The following is a 16,232-nucleotide window of genomic DNA, read 5'->3' on the forward strand; positions in this document are numbered from 1 at the left end:
CATTCATTTGACCAATTTACCCATTTTTAGGGCAACCGAGCCAATTTTGAATAAATCAAGTTTCATTCAATCTATTTGATCAATTTACCCTTTTTAGGGTGATCTGATTAATTTTGGATAAATTTCATTCAATTCATTTGACCTGTTTCCCTTTTTTAGGGTAATCCGGTCGATTTTTAATAAACTATCAATTTCATTTGACCAATCAGGGTTTCAAGGTCGAATTTCAAAATGAAAAACCTAGTCGATTTTTGAGAAAACCATCCATTATATCCAACTATTTAATCAGTTGGGTTTTTGACTCATGCTTCACTGAGGAAATTTGTCAATGAATTCCAATCTCTTCGATAGGAGTTCGTCAAGGTCAAACTCATGCGTTTTGCAAATCAAAGGTGATCAACCTATTCGGACGTTGTCCTCATTTTGACAAATCTTTCGTCACTTCAATGGCCAAATTTTTCAAATTATTTTTCACTCCATAAGCTGATTGGATCCGTCAGGTATGGTATAGTGCTTACCCTAGAGGATTGCATTTTCATGCTAGGCCTACCCTTGGCACAAAAAGGGTTCCCCCATAGGACATGCATACCGATTTTTTTATTCTTACTTACTAACTCTGGGTATTTTTCTTTTTGTTTTCCCCTCCCCCTGCATTCATAAAAATATTTCAATAAGGTGAAAATATCTTGTCATATCTAATAACAATGTTAATCTGATAAGGTTTGAAAATTACAAGTATTACTTGATTCTTGGGCAAGTCTTACAATGTGAATTTGAAGATTCATTTGAAAGCGCTCGTGCAAAGCATCTAAGGGATTTCATTGGAAAAGGGGACATTAAGAGAGAAAATGTGTATACATGTGCAAAGAAGTTTTGTAGAATTTTTCTCGTATGTATTGCTTTTAAATTTTTCAAACATTGGCAATAATGAAGCTTTTGTTCAGCCAATTATTTGTTTTGTATAATACTCGTGTACATTTCATTCTTTATTAAGCTCATTAAGAGATTTCATGATGAATTGTAAGAAATAAAACTGAATTGAGAGTTTTTCAACCTCCAGCCTGAAAATTCGCAAGTGTATGCTTTCTAAAATCCTTACGTACACTTGGTTGGTGATTCGAGCTATACAATAAGAGTGCACAGAAAGGAAAAGGGTGGGCGATCACTCAAAAGGCCCAAGATACCTTTTCTCCCTCATTTAACCCCAAAATAAAATCAGTCACATTGATTGATGAATTGCAAATTGGGACAATCTTTGCTTGGAAAAATCCCCATTGGTTTAACCGGATTCAATTCACATCTAAGTGAAAGCAAAAATGTGCATTATTCTTGTTTGTTTTGAAAATTTGGAATGATACTTTGAGCATTTGTTTCACTATCTATACAGATTTTTATCACTTGCTCTCCCATTTGAGCCTATGAAAAGAATAATTTCGTTTCAGATAAGAGCCCTAATGATCACTACCCTATATTGGAAAATTTTCAAATATCAAATAGGGGAATGGATTTTCAATAACCGTTTCGTTACTTTGGTTGTCATGAGGTGTAAGAATGATGCTTTGGCCGTCGTTTCTACAACCTAAACACTGATCACCCCTTGCATCCCCATTTTGAGCTAAAATTGGTGGTTCTTTTCTAATGCACTCATGGTCGTACCCCACATTGGGGAGGGAGATTGGAGAATTTTCAAAAAAAAACAAAAAAAGAAAAAGGAAAAAGGGAAAAAGCAAAAATGCTAGAATAAGGAGGGAACTGCAAATTGGGGAAATTTGATTCCACTTGGGTTCCAAGTTTGAAAAAAGAAAAGGAAGGGTTTTTGTCCATGTGAATCGCCTATGTTTCACAAATATGGATGAGCAAGGGTCTTCCTCAGTCAATTAATTCAGGTACATGCAAGAAATTTCGCATTAATGAAAGTTTCCTTTCAGAGTTATTGTAAGGAACGGAATACAAGTCGGGCCATCTTCTTTTCCAATCGAACATTTTATCCCTAGTTATCCTTTTTGAGCCTTCAGAATAAAATATTTCGTTTGGTAACCCCTGAGAATCGCAAACCCCACACTGAGGGCGAGTTTGAGTTGAAAAGAAAGTTTCAAAAGGTGAAAAGTGAAAAGCCACAAAATCAAAAGGCAAAGGAAGAAAAGAGAACCTCAGTTCAAAAGTAAACTGGGGCAAATTTTGTGAAATTTCAAAGAATGGCAAAAAGGCCGAAAAGTCAAAAGAAAAAAGGAAATGAAAGTGAAAAGCCTCAATTGAGCAAAAACTGAGGCAAATTCTGATTTTACCCTAAAATAGGGTTTGGCGCAACAATGCGATCTCAGATTCTTCAAACCACTTTTGAAATCCGTTTTCAAGCCTTAACTTTTCTAAGCACCCCACCTGACCCCAGTACAAAAGCCGAAAGCCCTGACTTCTGTTCTTTGCAATGGCCCTGTCAAGAAAATTTCTGATGTCGAAAATTTTTGCTGTATTCTGAATTGATTAGGTGTGAGGTTGACACTGCTCTTCATGTGAAACCCCGCGAAGGGGGAAAAAGAAAAGAAAAATGAGCGAAATGAATGGAAAAGAAATGTGCAAAAAGATTTGATGCCGAAAGACCCTGTTGAGTGATGACAAAAAGTCAAACAAAGTCCAAGATCTTGGAGTCCAAAATGAGGGTAATTTTGAGAAAAACGCGATCTTCGGTGCAATGTCCTTGAAAATTATTTCTTTAGCTGTCGTTTTCAAGCCAAATTACAAGCCAATAAAGTCCATCGTTGACTTATTTCTTCATGACAACCCAAAGTAAGGATTATGCTTATAAGAAATCCATCAATCATTTGTGATCATAAGGATATAACCAGTTTTCACATGTTTAGCTATCATTTCTACCCAAAATTTTGCAAGCCCATGAAGCTTATACGTTGACTAAGTTTTCTTAAGAAATAAGGGTGACAAACTCTTTACTTTCACTAAGATGTGATGTTGAATGGATTACTTTTTTGAGCACAAGAGCCAGATAAATCTTAGCCTCTCATTTCCCTTAACCACCGCAAAATCAAAAATAAAGTCACTTGATTGGTCCTGAAAGATGAGCCAACTGGAAATGGTGACCCATTACCCAAAGCACCGATGCTAAAAGTGAGGAAGAAATCTTCTTGAATTTGGTGTTATCTTGGAAATATTCATCATGAATTTTGCTATATGAGTTTAAGCAAGACATTTCAATTTTCTTCACATGCTATGCTTACTTTGTTCAAACAAATGGAGCGTCATCCAAGCAAAATTTTTGAAGTCAAGTGGGCCCATACTGGGGCAAATTTTTGTTTATGAGATTTCACAAAATAAGCCCACACAGGGGCAAATATTTGTGTAATCCAATTGAGGATTTCGTCCAAGAATCAAATAACGTATTTTTCAAGTCAATCACGCTGCCCTTTTCATGAAAATTTGAAGTGCATGTAAGCCCCCTTGTGCAGGTATTCATAGTCGAAATCGACGAAAGAGCTTCTGAGTTGTGGAAGGGCGATGCCGAAGAAAGAGAAGAAAGAATTTGGTAGGTGTATAAGTGGCCCGTAATCTGGTGTTATGTGTTTGCATATTTATTTTGTAATAAAATATGTCTGCTGTTTTTTGTTTCGGGAAAAAAAAAAGTATAGGATTATAGATCTGAAATGATAATTGTCTAGTGTTTGGTTTTTTGTGTTTTTTTCTATTGTTCTGTTGTCCTTGCTCAACATTTCCTAATTGTCTATCTTTTGGGTGTTTTGTTTTGTTAGTTTCCTGGATTTTGTGCCGCCAACCTCACTTTATCACGTTGGGCCTGAGTTTCGTGCCGCCAACATTCCAAATATCACGTTGGGCCTGAGTTTCGTGCCGCCAACATTCCAAGTATCACGTTGGGCCTAGATTTTGTGCCGCCAACCTCACTTTATCACGTTGGGCCTGGATTTTGTGCCGCCAACTATCATAAGATCACGTTGGGCCTGGATTTTGTGCCGCCAACTATCACAAGATCACGTTGGGCCTGGATTTTGTGCCGCCAACTTCACAAAAGTCATGTTGGGATTGGTTTTCATTCAACCACCGTTAGCATCGAGTCTATCTCACTAACGTGCGTGTTTTCATTCTACCGCCGTTAGCATCGAGTCTATCTCACTAACGTGTGCGTTTTCACCCTACCACCGTTAGCATCGAGTCTATCTCACTAACGTGTACGTTTTCACCCTACCACCGTTAGCATTGAGTCTATCTCACTAACGCGTGCGTTTTCACCCTACCACCGTTAGCATCGAGTCTATCTCACTAACGCGTGCGTTTTCACCCTACCACCGTTAGCATCGAGTCTATCTCACTAACGTGTGCGTTTTCACCCTACCACCGTTAGCATCGAGTCTATCTCACTAACGTGTGCGTTTTCATTCAACCACCGTTAGCATTGAGTCTATCTCACTAACGCGTGCGTTTCTTTCACCACCGTTAGCATCGAGTCTATCTCACTAACGTGTGCGTTTTCATTCAACCACCGTTAGCATTGAGTCTATCTCACTAACGCGTGCGTTTCTTTCACCACCGTTAGCATCGAGTCTATCTCACTAACGTGTGCGTTTTCACCCTACCACCGTTAGCATCGAGTCTATCTCACTAACGTGTGCGTTTCTATTCCACCGTTAGCATCGAGTCTATCTCACTAACGTGTGCGTTTTTACCCTACCACCGTTAGCATCGAGTCTATCTCACTAACGTGTGCGTTTTCACCCTACCACCGTTAGCATCGAGTCTATCTCACTAACGTGTGCGTTTTCACCCTACCACCGTTAGCATCGAGTTTATCTCACTAGCGTGTGTGTTTTATTCAATAACCTCGGCAGGACCGGGTTTTATCCCGCTGACCGTCCACACCCCGTCAGGCTCAGATGTCGTCTCACTGACCAATTCATCATACTGGGACAAATTTTGAAAAGATTCCCTCAAAAAAAAAATCAATCAAAAAAATCCAAAAATCAAAAAAAAATCCAAAAATCCAAAAATCCAAAAATCCAAAAATCAAAAAGTCAAAAAATCAAATCAAGTTCTCACGGCAGGTTCGGGTTTGATCCCACTGTCCGATTGTCAAAAGACATTTCATTTTCACCGCCACTGGAGCATGGGTTTGTCCCACTAGTGTGCCTTTCAATTTTCATTTGCACCACTAACAAACATGGGTCAGTCCCATTAACACTTCATTTCGCTTCTTTCATTTGCATCACCAATAAACATGGGTCAATCCCACCAACACTCCATCTCACTTCAATTCATCAATTTTACATTTCTGTCCGGGTCTATCCCGTGGGTCTATCCCAATTTAAATTTCAGTCCGGGTCTATCCCGTGGGTCTATCCCAATTTTACATTTCTGTCCGGGTCTATCCCGTGGGTCTATCCCAATTTTTAAAATTTTCCTGTCTGGGGTCAATACCCATCTGTTTGAGTAATTCGCTAGCCGAAGAATGCAGGTAAGTATTTGGTGTCTACTTCTTTGTCTCAAGTTTTTCCAAAACTCAGACAAAGAGGGGCAAACTGTAGACACCAAATTTTTGGTGTAATTTCGTTTACTTGTTTATTTTTTAGTTTTTTTTTATTTGTTCTGTTAGTTTTAATTCGATTTTTTAGTTTTTAGTTTCTAGTTTATTTTTATTTTTAAGTTTTTAGCATAGAGTTCTTGGAAATAAGGAAAAAATAGAAATTTTGTTTACTTCAGCTTTATTTAATGCTATTTTAAGTCATTTTCTGCTTAATTTAATCTTTTTTGGTTCAGTTAGGAAAAAAAAGGAAAAGTGAAAGAATGAGAAAAATGGAAAAAAGGAAAATCATGGAAAAGAGAAATAGAAAAAATAAAATAGCAATTATTTGTTTTTATTTATCTATTTTAGTCATTTCTAATTAATTTAAATTTTGTTTTTGTTTGGTTCATTTAGGGAAAAAAGAAAAAAGAAATGGTGAAAAATGGAAGTTGTAATTTGCTGTTCATATCAATTTCTTGTTATTATATATTTTTGTTATTAAAATTATTTCATTTTTATGTGTTATTAATTTTTTATTATTAAATCTAGTCTGAAAAAGGAAAAAAAGGAAAATTGTTGCCGCAGCATGAAAGCTGCGGACTTGCGCCGTTTGCAAAAAAATCTGGGACGGCTCCTGAAGCTGCAAAATACAGAAAAAGGACAGAGGTTCTTAGGGTTGAACTGGGATATAAAAGCAAAGGAGGAGGCCAGCCGCAAGGAGGGAGGATTGAGGAGAGAGTTACGGGAGAAAGAGTAAACGGCAAAAGAAAACATCATAGAGAGACGGACGGCTGCAAGGATCTGGAGAAAGGAAAGAAATCTGGGAAAAGTCCGAAAGAGAGTTTGGGGTGGCGGCGGAGAGCTTGACAGCTTGGTGAGAGGAAAGGGAAATAGCAAAGAGGGGGCATCGATTGACTGCGGCAAAGATTTGGAAAGGCTAGTGACGGTTGAGAAGTTGGTTGGACGGCTGAAACCAGAAGGAGACCGAAAGAAACCCCAAGCAGCGACTTCATCAGACTCTGCAATCGATTTCTTCATCACCCAAGCTGAAGCTTCAAACCCAAAGGTGGTCAACAGGTAGCTTTCCACCCGTTTCTGTATCTATTTCCATTTCCTATGAAATCTGGTCTGCGTAATTAGAGTTCCTGGAGTCTTGCACTGAGTTCTTGATCGCTAAAGTAAAGCTTGGTGTTTTGGATGATTTTTGCGTGACAGCATGCAGTTTTCTTGTGTTCATTGGGGTTTGCAAGTAAAGTTGTTCCCTTCCTTCGATGTTTTTCTGTGTTTTGAGTATAGCCAGGCCTGATAACGTTTTGTTTTTCTTACCAACCATTTTGTTTCCAAAATCTGAAGCCAACTTTGTCCGTTTTCTTTTGGCATTCCATCTAACACTTTTCGTTTCATGGTTGGGTTTTGATATTTGAGGAAGGTTGGATTTTTATTTCTGTTTTGGTTGAGGAGTGCGTTGGTTTGGCCTGGTTTCTCCCAGATCGATCAATGAGTGAGGATTATGTGGGTTGGGGCTGATGAGATAACAAATTGTTAGAGTTTTCATACGGACCTAAATTGCATGGAATGAGCTGCGCAGTTCACAGCAGAATTTCTGCTGCAATTTCATCTTTTCGGCTAGATTGCATTTTCCTTCTTTTTGTCTTTGTTTGTTTTTACCGTAGCTGTGGCTGTTCAGTCTAGGTAATGTCCAGTCTTGTGCTACTTTGGCTGAAATGCCTGAATTGGGATCCAATGCTTGCTGGAAAATGAATGATTGAAGTTGTCAAACCAGTGTTGCACGCATGTTTATTCCAGAAATTTGCATGATATCTTCTTGGGTTTCTTGTTTGTTTGGATTATGATGGTGGTTTAGTTGTGGGCTTGGTCTAAAGTTGTGACGTTGAGTTTAATTACATCTAATCAAGGTTGTGATAAGAATCTGAGTTTATAAGAAAATTGCTGCAAAGTTGTTTGGCCGGAAACATTGTTGAAGCTGAAACCTTTTATTGTTGCTTGCATGTTATTTCAGACCTGAATATAATGTTTTTCTGGGTTGTTTGCTTGCTTGGATCATGGTTGCTCAAGCCAAAGTTGTTTGTTGCTTAATCTTGGTCGAAGTTATGTATTTGAACCAGAAAATTTGAGTTAGTTTGCAAGTAAAATGCAGCAGATTTCACTTTCAGCTATAGCAGTTTTCATTCTTCAATGTTTGCATGTTCATTCTTCAATGTTTGAATGATTTCCACCTTTGTCTTTGCTGATTTGGGATGTTAAACTTATGTTTTTACTGTCTAAGTTTAAAGTTTTGGATGTTAGCTTTGGTTAAGGTATGTGATTGGATGTGGAGTTGGCATTTGGGAGTGAAACATGAAGGAAATGCAGCTGAATTGGCGCAGAAATGAAAGGCTTCTACGTGTTTTGCATGCATGGATAATTTCAGAATTGTCTCTTAACCCCCCAAGTCTCCCCTTGTTCTACTATGACCCAGAAATTGGAAGGATTAATCAATTTAGTCCATGAGATTTTGCAGCAATGCTACAAAGACCCGTTTGCTTTTCAATCGTTTGCAATCAAGTTCTAAAGTGTTTGCAATCTGAGCTATTACTTGCTTTTGTCTTTGCCCTTGGACCTTTGAAGTTCCTGAAAGTGTTTGATTAAGCTTGAGTGCTTTGTTAATATTTGCAATTTGGTCCTTGGAAATTTTAATTTTTCAATTCATTGCTTGTTTTGCTTCAACTAATTACCATGCTTTGTCAATTGCACTTAAGCCATGACTTTGGGGACTTTATGATCAAGTGAGCTTTGCTTTGCACATTTCTTTTAATTTTTCTTAAATAAATTGGTACCTTGACCATTTTTTTATTTTGGAGGGTAAATTAGTAATTTCACTATGTTGGGGCGTCGCTTCAAGGGAGGTACACTCTATCCCTCATTTGCACTTCATTTGACCCTACGTGCTCCTACGTGTTATGTGAACATGCATGCCTACTCCGCTTTCCTTGCCTCCTTGTGTGCATTTACTTGCTTTTACTTTTATTTAAGTTTTATGGGGTATGTGTACACCTCTTGGCTTGTAATAGATAGTGCTCGTAGAGCATCTGGTCCATTTCCCCTTCCCCTTGGTTGCTTTTATTTAAGTTTTATGGGGTATGTGTACACCTCTTGGCTTGTAATAGATAGTGCTCGTAGAGCATCTGGTCCATTTCCCCTTCCCCTTGGTTGCTTGCTTTTGTTGTTACATGTTAAATTGCTTTAGTAGGCTCTTGCATCTAGTCGAGCATGCTAAGTGCTACGTGCTATGTGTTTACGAGTATTTTGGCATGTCTACTTGCTTTCATAGCCATGAATGAATGGAATGGATGAATGTACGTTTCCGCTAGTCCAACGCTAGTCGGAATTCATAGAATGGGCTAGTCCAACGCTAGACCCTTAGGGATTTCCCCTCATTAGCATATCACTTACTTGTTCACCACATATCATGCATTTTTCTTAGTTTTATCACTTGGCATGCTCCTCGAACCCCCTTTCCCTTCATTTTAGGATTTTTGCATATCATGATAGTTGTAGGGTCCATTTGCTTGAGGGTCCCCTTCTGATAAGGGAGACGAGCGAGTGTGGCTATTCGATAGCCTTAGCACGCTGGTTTCACCTTCTAATCAAAGGGAAAATCGAAGTCGAAAAGTTAGGAGTCATTCCCATACCCGACCTGATGCATTCCCTTAGGTTCATTCATTCTCATTTATCACTTACTCATTCTTTTCAATTCACATTTTCCTTTCCTTATTGTTCATTTAGATTTCTACTTCACAAAATTGCACTTAATTACACCTATATGCACTTGTCACTATATTTCATACACTTGCACACAAACACTTGGATTTTTTATACAATTTCACACGAGCACCTTTTCATACATCTGCACACAAACACTTGGATTTTTTTTTACAATTTCACACAAGCACCTTTATACAATTTTGCACACTTGCACTTACATTTCTTGCATCTTTCATACACTTTCACACTTGCACACTTGAGTCTCATTTGCATTAATCGACCTCTATGAGGTGTTCCTTTGTTGGCCGCCACAATTCATGTGGTTTGGGACCAAAAGCCTCACAAGAGACATCGTAGAATTTAGGATTGCATTTTTCTTTCCGTTTTGCATTCACATAGTCATATCCAACGTGCGAACATACATTGGGTAGAAAACTAGGAAAAATTGGTTTAAGTCGCGCAACTAGCCTTGGCTAGGTCAAAGGGGTGCCTTGGATTCTATCCTTGCCTTCCCCTTTGTCAAACGTGACCCCCGAACCTTTTTCTTTGGCTTACGTGGACTAGGAGTCGTTTTAAAAAGGGTTTTACTACTTTGTCTTTAAAAAACACTTTTTGGGTGACTTGGTACACCCCAAATCTATACCAAGTGGCGACTCCGTTTTCATATTTAAAAACCCTTTTTAAATTTCATTTGGCCAAATCGTCGCTTTCCAAAGTCCCATGGCCTTTTACTTTTCATGTTGCACACGTTCACACCACACTTCTCACACACCATCACATCAATCGAAAAGTGGGGCGCGACATCATGCATGGAAATTCATGGGTTAAATACTTAACCTTTACTCAAGTCGAGAATATAGTTTTCTAAATCTCGAGTAAAAATTCGGGCAGCATGCCCTTTGTGTTTACCAAATTTTCCAGCCATAAGGCTTCATTTTTTTTCTTCAATCACAACCCAACAACACACATATAAGCATTTCATGTCAAGAGCCGTTCCATAGCTCACAATATCATAAAACAAGAAACCATACCGAGCCATAAACAACACCAATTCACAACCCCAATAGGGTTTTATAAACATATACAAGCATGAAAGCAAACCAGAAATTAAGAAAGGCTTTAATGTTGGCCTTGATAAGAAAACCGGTTTTGACGTCATAATGCGGTAATGGCACAACTCTCACTACAATTATCGGTTAGGGGTGTAAGACCCACCGTTTCGAAGCTATGACACAGGGCTACAACAATGTAGAAGGTCACTCAATCCAGTTCGTAACACAACTAGGTCAAATATACGAAATACTATACCAGAATTCCCAAAACAGGTTTGCAAAACGCAGAAAACTGTAATCGGTATATCTCAGTCCATACAAGTCCAAATGCCGAAATTCCAAAGGAATATGTTAGCTAAGACATTCAGCTACATTTCATCAGAAGACACCAACTTCAAAATCCAAACCAATTCCAGTCAAAACAGGCAATTACTATCGCAGTTCAGACATTCTGTGCACCAAAAATAGCAACAGTAAAAACGGCATAACTCACTCTACACTTGTCCAATTTCCCTGAAATTTTGCAGGCACACTAAACTCATCAATACCTACAACTTTCATGTTTTGAGCAAAGTCCAATTCGGCCTCTAGCTATGACCTAAAATTTCGGACAGAATAGGGGTTCAAGAACCCTAACTTTTCACATTTCATTCCAAATCCAAAATTGATTGCATTTAACAACAATTCACACCTACTAGAGCCAAAGCCCCTTATTACCAAGCATCATACTAGTCCACAACATCAAAATCATATGAAACCAGAAAATTCCTCATAAAATGGAAAACTTCACCAAATCAAGCCAAACCAAGAAATAAATCATATAATCCAACACTCAAGCCCTTCTAAGCATAATATAACCATCATTAGGTGTAGTAGGGTGTTCAAGCATCACTTACCAAGAAATTAAGAGAGATAGAGAGGTTGGCCACCTTAGAGCTTCAAAACAACTTCACTAATACACTTACAAGCACTAGAAGAAAGGTTTTTATGGAATAGAATCTAGTGTAGGCTTTTGTTCTTGCAAGATTGAGTGAAATGGAAGCTTGAGAGTTGAAGAAATTCCTTTCTTCTTTGCAAGGAGAGGGCCGGCCATAAGAGGTAAGAAAATGGTGATTTTTGTGCATTTTTTTGATATTTAAACCTTTGGTCAAAAAAGTCAAGAAAGTGAATAGTGTTTCTTAAAGTCCAACAAATGGGAAGGTGACACTTGTCACCTCCATAAATGCATCCTTATCATTCTTTTCTCTCTCTCACATCAATCACTTCACACACACTACTTATCTCTTAACACCCGATAAAATTTTCACTGTATCCGAAACTTAACCTTATTGGCCGAATTTTTCCAAACTTTTCGCACTAGTGGGTCCCACGTCCAAAATATATTCTTAATTTTCTAAAAACTCACCAATACTAGAAAAATCATCTAAAAACTATAATTACTCATAAAATCTACCAGAAAAATATTCCTAGGCCCGAAAATGCAGAAAACATGCAATTAAGGGGAAATAAACCCTAGGAAAATAATTAGGGTTTTACGGGTTCTCACACTCTCCCCCCCTTAAAAGAATTTCGTCCTCGAAATTTTCCTTCAAATTTAAAGTATCCAATGGCCTGTACCTTCTCCGTCTTCAGAGTCAGAAGAAACGAGGTTCTTCATTCCAGTCCCTTCTCCACTTGACGGTGCAGGGTCGGTCTGGGTTGGTTGTTGAGTTCTTTTCTTTTTCCGCACTTTAATCGGGCAATATGCAATTCGATGCTCGATGCTCCCACAGCGCAGACATCTCCTCCCTTTTCTCCAACAATCATTCTCAGTGTGATTGGCCTTTCCGCAATAGTCACAAGTCAAGTGGACAGTCATCTTTTTGCTTTTCGGAGAAATCTCCCCCTGTCTGGTTTGGCTTTCATTGACAAATCTTTTATCTACCGCCCCCATTATCCATGGCGGCCCGAATAACTGGTTCACTTTCTGTACTTTAGAAGGTGTCATTGCTTCGCTAGGTTCCTTACTCACGCTACCCACTGCACCCCTTTTCCGTATTTGGGAAACTTTCACTTGCACCTTTGCATTCTTGATGCATTGAGCCTTTTCCAGGGCCTCCTCGGAAATCCCTTCATATTTCCTTTTTAGCTCTAAGTTTTTGTGCAGGAGCTCAATTTTCTCTGTATACTCGTGCCTCCAGCGCCCTTCCCAGTATGCGACTAGGTTCTTTTGGACTTCTATTTCGTCTCGAAGACCCCCGATTTCATTATACATCTCAACCCTACGTGCCATTTTACAGAGTTGCTGGACCTCAGATGGTAGCCTGTCGGCAAAACAATGGGTCATAAGAAAGTCTTGATTACAAGTAGCACTCTTGGTCCATGTTTGGTTCAGGTGTTGTTTCCTCCCTTTCTTCTCTTTGACTCTTGGTCTCGTTTTGTGTCACTGCTATGACCATGTCCGCGGGTTTTTTTTTTTTCCAAAAGGGTACTTCCATGCATGAATGCAATAAATTGACTAACATAACAAAATCTATCATACCAATAACATATCGCATATAACACGTTATATTCAAAGACGGATAAGCAAGTAAGCAAATATAGACTTAGTAATATACAGTCGAAAAGTCATCCCAGTACCAGCCCGTCTGGTCTCTCACGTCACTTACTATCCAAACTAGATGTCCATTGATCTCTTGTGCTCATTTTAGTCAGACAAAGCCTGTTCACGTTTCCAAAATACAAGGCTTGTTTCCAAAACACAGGGTTCAAATACCTAGTAGCTTACATCACCTCAATTCTGGGGTACTCGGGCACGGGAATCCGAAATAAGATAGTTCACATCTCGAGCTGGCCAGTCCCAAGAGTAAACCATCTACAAATCAAAATTCCTGTCCGACATACTTATCTAGGGTCCTTAAATACCATGAGAAAGATTAAAGACCTATAACACTTCAAGGTTCATAACTTATGCTCAAACGAGCACTTAAACATATTCATGAAATTAGGACCACAACACCACTTGGCCCAGTCTCACTTCGCGCAGAGACCACGCGACGTGGCTCTGATACCACCTGTGACAGCCCCACTTTCCCCTAAGGCGAACCAAAGAGGTTAGCGGACTGCCTGCCCAGCTCTCGCCAGGACTAACGGTGCAGTATAGAGCGATCTTTCACGTTCCGGAACTTATAACGCGCGCAAATAAGGCAAAAGGGCAAAATAACCCAAAATAAAAGAAACAAAATCCGGAGTCGGCCATGAATAGTAACCGACTCGCCCGAACCCAACCAAACATCGAATTACATAAACCACAAAACATTTAGCCTTTACAAACCAAAAATGACATTTAAAAGTGATACAAAAGTCACTACATATATGGTTTGCCAAAACAAAAGTGAAAAAACGGCCCTAATGATACATTTAGGGTCCCATTTTATATACAATACAAAAGAGTCATTCATCTAGTTCATTTGGCAACCATTTATCAAAATTCATTCCAAAAGAGTCATATTCCTGTAAGGAAAACAAAAGGAACGGGGTGAGCTAAAGCTCAGTGAGCAACTATCACAATAGCAATTAAGATCACATAAGCAAAACCATTCAATTCAAGTATGCAATTTCGAAGTAAAGTAAATCAGTGAAAGGATACGGTCGGCTCTCAAGAGCCCATTTCCACGCTTATGTCTTGATCCAACCTCATTGACTCTCCGTCAATGTTGAAGAGTGACCAACCGTAGACTCCTCTTCTCTCCCATTCCTTCCACCAAACATCCCCCTACCGGGCCCGCACTCCAAACACTTGCACTGTGGTATTACTCGAGTATACCGGAATCAAGAGTCTCTCATACTACAAGATTCCTTATAACTTTACCCAAGGCTCATTAATTGTCACGACCAAACCCTTGTCGGCTCGATTCAATCAACTACCAATGGGGTTGAGCTCAATGATAACATTTGTAGTCGTTGGATACTTGTCCAATCGATATCAAGTCATGTATTTCATTTCATATATCAGTTCATATAACTTTCCAATAACTTTTCAATAACATGTGAAACAATAAGTGAGAGTGATAAAGTACACTCTCACATCAATCCATTAACATACAACATCTCAAGTTCAAATATCAAAGCCATATAATAGCACACAAATGAGTAGTACACTCACCAATCAATTAAGTGCTATTTCATGCACTTCCGTCAGGAGAATGTCGTGAGCTATCGTCACGCCCTAGAACATGTAAACAAATACCATAAGACTCGATAACGAGTCATAAAGTCAAACCAATTATCGCCCAATAGGGTTTCATGCATGGAAATTCATGGGTTAAATACTTAACCTTTACTCAAGTCGAGAATATAGTTTTCTAAATCTCGAGTAAAAATTCGGGCAGCATGCCCTTTGTGTTTACCAAATTTTCCAGCCATAAGGCTTCATTATTTTTCTTCAATCACAACCCAACAACACACATATAAGCATTTCATGTCAAGAGCCGTTCCATAGCTCACAATATCATAAAACAAGAAACCATACCGAGCCATAAACAACACCAATTCACAACCCCAATAGGGTTTTATAAACATATACAAGCATGAAAGCAAACCAGAAATTAAGAAAGGCTTTAATGTTGGCCTTGATAAGAAAACCGGTTTTGACGTCATAATGCGGTAATGGCACAACTCTCACTACAATTATCGGTTAGGGGTGTAAGACCCACCGTTTCGAAGCTATGAAACATGGCTACAACAATGTAGAAGGTCACTCAATCCAGTTCCTAACACAACTAGGTCAAATATACGAAATACTATACCAGAATTCCCAAAACAGGTTTGCAAAACGCAGAAAACTGTAATCGGTATATCTCAGTCCATACAAGTCCAAATGCCGAAATTCCAAAGGCATATGTTAGCTAAGACATTCCGCTACATTTCATCAGAAGACACCAACTTCAAAATCCAAACCAATTCCAGTCAAAACAGGCAATTACTATCGCAGTTCAGACATTCTGTGCACCAAAAACAGCAACAGTAAAAACGGCATAACTCACTCTACACTTGTCCAATTTCCCTGAAATTTTGCAGGCACACTAAACTCATCAATACCTACAACTTTCATGTTTTGAGCAAAGTCCAATTCGGCCTCTAGCTATGACCTAAAATTTCGGACAGAATAGGGGTTCAAGAACCCTAACTTTTCACATTTCATTCCAAATCCAAAATTGATTGCATTTAACAACAATTCACACCTACTAGAGCCAAAGCCCCTTATTACCAAGCATCATACTAGTCCACAACATCAAAATCATATGAAACCAGAAAATTCCTCATAAAATGGAAAACTTCACCAAATCAAGCCAAACCAAGAAATAAATCATATAATCCAACACTCAAGCCACTTCTAAGCATAATATAACCATCATTAGGTGTAGTAGGGTGTTCAAGCATCACTTACCAAGAAATTAAGAGAGATAGAGAGGTTGGCCACCTTAGAGCTTCAAAACAACTTCACTAATACACTTACAAGCACTAGAAGAAAGGTTTTTATGGAATAGAATCTAGTGTAGGCTTTTGTTCTTGCAAGATTGAGTGAAATGGAAGCTTGAGAGTTGAAGAAATTCCTTTCTTCTTTGCAAGGAGAGGGCCGGCCATAAGAGGTAAGAAAATGGTGATTTTTGTGCATTTTTTTGATATTTAAACCTTTGGTCAAAAAAAGTCAAGAAAGTGAATAGTGTTTCTTAAAGTCCAACAAATGGGAAGGTGACACTTGTCACCTCCATAAATGCATCCTTATCATTCTTTTCTCTCTCTCACATCAATCACTTCACACACACTACTTATCTCTTAACACCCGATAAAATTTTCACTGTATCCGAAACTTAACCTTATTGGCCGAATTTTTCCAAACTTTTCGCACTAGT

The sequence above is a fragment of the Coffea eugenioides genome, unplaced genomic scaffold, assembly GCF_003713205.1.
Source record: "Coffea eugenioides isolate CCC68of unplaced genomic scaffold, Ceug_1.0 ScVebR1_1824;HRSCAF=2749, whole genome shotgun sequence".
In the NCBI taxonomy this organism is placed as follows: domain Eukaryota; kingdom Viridiplantae; phylum Streptophyta; class Magnoliopsida; order Gentianales; family Rubiaceae; genus Coffea; species Coffea eugenioides.